Source organism: Anomalospiza imberbis, chromosome W (genome assembly GCF_031753505.1).
Source record: "Anomalospiza imberbis isolate Cuckoo-Finch-1a 21T00152 chromosome W, ASM3175350v1, whole genome shotgun sequence".
Lineage (NCBI taxonomy): Eukaryota > Metazoa > Chordata > Aves > Passeriformes > Viduidae > Anomalospiza > Anomalospiza imberbis.
Genome location: NC_089720.1, coordinates 6,040,994 through 6,044,948, shown reverse-complemented (window position 1 = coordinate 6,044,948; position 3,955 = coordinate 6,040,994).

Sequence of the window (3,955 nt, the reverse complement as noted above, 5' to 3'; positions counted from 1 at the left end):
CAAGTAGTCAGCACTTCCAGAAACACAAACAAAGCAAAAAACTAAAAAAGCAAAACACATTTGGGTACATGTAAAAGGACTGGCTGGAAGAAAAAATGTTTCTCATTGACCTGCCAAGTAGCTGGTGTTACCTTTAATTTAACTTTACACACTGAGAACCATGTGATTGAACAGCTTCATATCGATTCAAAATAAATTAAAAGTAGGTCTGGCTATGTCACAGCTGTAAACTAGTTTCTCAACTTTAGAGTATAGCAAGTTACAAATTTCAAAATGCAAATTGGAAGAAATAATTTAAACTACTTGTCTTTGCTTGCAATTTTGATCATTTCCCTTTTTTCTGGAGAAAATAGTATCTTTATTATTGACCACATTTCTTCTCAGGTATAAATGCTTGAACTTAAAAATTGGTCTAATTGTTCAGCAGTGCTTATGGGATCCTTCAAAATCCCTTTGATTTCCTCTTTAAAATTCCTGACCTCAGAAGAAGTTAAAGGAGCATTTACAAACTCAGTTCCACCCCCTCCCATCGGGACTTCTCTTAGTGGAAACAGATCCCAGTCTTTTTCTATAGCCTTTCTCCCGTGTTGTGAGGAAGAGTCTGGAGAATGTTGTTTTCTAACTGTACTTCTCGTGTTCCTATAAGGGGCGTCCTCCAGGTGCGAGTTTCTTTGAGCTGGAGCTGCGGTTACCAGGGGAATGGAGCTCAGGGGAGCATGGGCAGGGCTCGCTGCCGGAACCGCCAAACGAGGGGGCATTTCCAGGGGATACCAGCCGGGAGCGTGGTTAATGGCAGCTGGGTCAGCTCTTCCCAGCAGAGGCGAAGCAGCAGCGGCGGTGCCCAGAGCAGCTGGCACGGTCAGAGTCGCTGGGGATGGGGCAGAGGAAACAGCCGCAGGAGGAGCTGCCAAGGATGGGACGGACGGGACGGACGGGAGCCCGCCAGGCGCGGCCGGCGGAGCGGCCATGGACCAGCCGGGCGGGATGGGGGCAGGGACCGGTTGGGCAGCCACGAGCAGCGAGACGGGAACTGGTACAGAGGCTGCGGGCGGCGAAACAAGCACCGGGACAGGCGCTGGCACCGGGGCAGGCGGAGCCGAAGCGAGCGGCTCGCTGGGACCTGGGACAAATGCCGGGATTGGGACAGATGGAGCTGAAACAAGCGGCGAGCCAGGGCCCGGGACAAGCGGCTCGGCTGCGAGTGGTGTGGTTCCCTCTTGTTCCACTCCCTTTTCCCCTTTTTTTTTTTCCTTTTTACTGGTTTTCTGTCCCTTTTTTTTTTTTTCTTTTTCCCCACATTTTCTAACAACCTAAATACTACCTTCTTTCGACTACCCATGCAAAAAATTCTTTCTCTCACAAACCATTCGACATAATACATCTCCCTCTAAAAAAATAAAGCTCAAAATAAACAATCTACATTACATATCTTCCACTCATTTCCATTTACTCACCTTTATCTCTCGCTCACTCACATTCACACCCTCAAGCCTGTTCATTCATACTTCTGGACTTCACAATATTGTTACATATACTTTCATTCGTGCACACTTACTCACTTTTATTTAACTCAAAACAAACAATCTGCATTGCATATCTTTCACTAATTTCTATTTACTCACCTTTATTTTCCACTTACTTTCGCACACACATCTACACCCTCAGGCCTGTCCATTCATACTCCTACATTTCCCTTTATTTTATTGCACAGAGGAAGGAAACGTTAGCAAACCTCTTAGACTTACACAAAGGGATTTCTGTTGCCAGAGAATCGTGAATCGTGTAAGCCCCCACCCTGACCCCTTCCACCTCCCCGAGGTTTGGCTATCCCTCTTCCCTAGAGATAGCCTCAGAGTCAGGGGTTCGGACCTCCGTACCTTGCCCGATCTGGACTCCCCACACCCCCTCCCCCCGGGGGAATGGGTTAGACGACTACTTTACGCAGCCGCGGTGCTAAAAGGTCCTACGATACTGAGCCATCCTTGCTTTGGGGGCAGCCTCTCTGGGTTTCAGTACCGCTGGGCCTCTGGGAAGGGCCCTGAGTTACTCAATCCTGGGTGCTCTCGAAGGTTAATATCTCAACCCAGCAGACTTTTTCACTCAAGTTTTTGCAGGGTTTTGCCTAAGCTCCCACCCTCAGGGGACTTGTTGGTGCGGGTCCCACCATCACGTACACAACAAGTAAAGGTACCTTTTGTTTGCCTCCAATTCACCTTTGAGGCTGGCTGCAGTCACAACTTCCCCCTCACGCCCAGGGGAACAAGGCTAGTTTTGTGGGTTTTGCCTAAGCTCCCACCCACAGGGTAATAGGTGTTACTGGCCAGTGTTGGTATTCTTGGATATCCCTCAATCTAGCTGTGTTGTCCAAAGCAGAATTTTTAGGGGCCCCTCCCACACATTTTACCTTTTGAATTTTTTTCCTCCAATTAATTATGCCAAGAAAACCCTCTTTTTACCTTTTATTTTACCCAATGGATTATACTGGGAACACCCTCGGCTCCTTCTCTCCAAGGGGTCCCACTCTTTCCCCGAGCAATCCCAATTTTCCCCGGGGGGATTCTCTCACTCTTTTATCATTCGCTTCGTCTCTGTACTGGCCGCTTTTCTCGCGAAAAAGATGGAAACGCAGCATGGGAGACTACTGCACTCACTTAGCAGGTCTGGGGTAACCAGCCCGCCTCTCATTCACACACATTCATCCCCCCTTATCCACCCCATTCACACACATTCATCCCCCCTTATCCACCCCATCCCAACAAATACTTACCTATCCCTTGTCCTTGGGTCTTTGTTCTTCGTGTACACTTTGGTCTTAGGGGCTAATTACCGCGGTTTTAGGGAATCCTTTCCCTTTTCTTTGCTTTATTGTCTCCTTTTGTCCATCGGATTGTAACCTGCATCTGTCGGCAGCACCAGGGGAGCAGAGCGAGGCTGCCTAATCAGGGCAGGACGCGTCTTCTCATTCTGACTCTCCTAAGGCACCGGCAGAGAGGTGTTAGGAACCATCCTCTGCTACCATTTGTTATAAACGCCAATCACTTGGTTTTTAAAATTTTAAAAGTTTAATAATAATAAAATGGTTATAAAAATAGTAATACAATTAGAGTAATGAAAATTTAGAGTTAGGACAATTACAAGACAATAAAAAGCAAAGAATTACGGACGTCCGGATGCTCTCGGGCACTTAAGCCCAATAAGCATGCCTTGTGAACAAAGGAATAACCTTTAAAAGCTGTAGCCTGTTGCATATTCATACATCTCATACATGATGCATAAATTCCTTGCAAATTAAGAACTTTTCTGGTTTTTGTCAACTTCTTCCCCTTAATCCTGGTGGTTCCATAAAGACGGAGAGAAGGTGGAAGAATGTTTGTCTTTTCCAATAAGGAGGCAGTAATTCTTTATGGGCCCCCATCATTGTCATCTCTGTGTGAAAAGTTTCTTCATTATCTCATCTCTTGCTTGAGTTAGTAAAAAAAACCCCCACATACATAGGTTCTATTTTAACTACAAAACTACATATACCATACTATTAAAATGTTAATACAGCACTTCTAATCAATATAACATAATACATATAGTATTCAATTTAATATTTGCGAAAAGCCAATCATAAAATATGCATTTTTCACAGCAAATATTAAATTGAATACTATATGTATTATGTTATATTGATTAGAAGTGCTGTATTAACATTTTAATAATATAGTAAATGTAGTTTTGTAATTGAAATTAAGCTTTAGTAGTTAAAATAGAAAATATGTGTGTGTGGTATTCTTTTTGCTCAAGAGAAGGAGAAGATAATCAAGAAATTCTTCACACAGAGATAACAATTACAGAAACCCCTAAATCTTCCAGAGGAGAGGAATTTATGGCTTTCCTTATCAACAAAAAACCGAACTTCTCCAATCTCGACTTAGACTTCAAGGCGCCTGGGATTAACAGGACTTTCTCA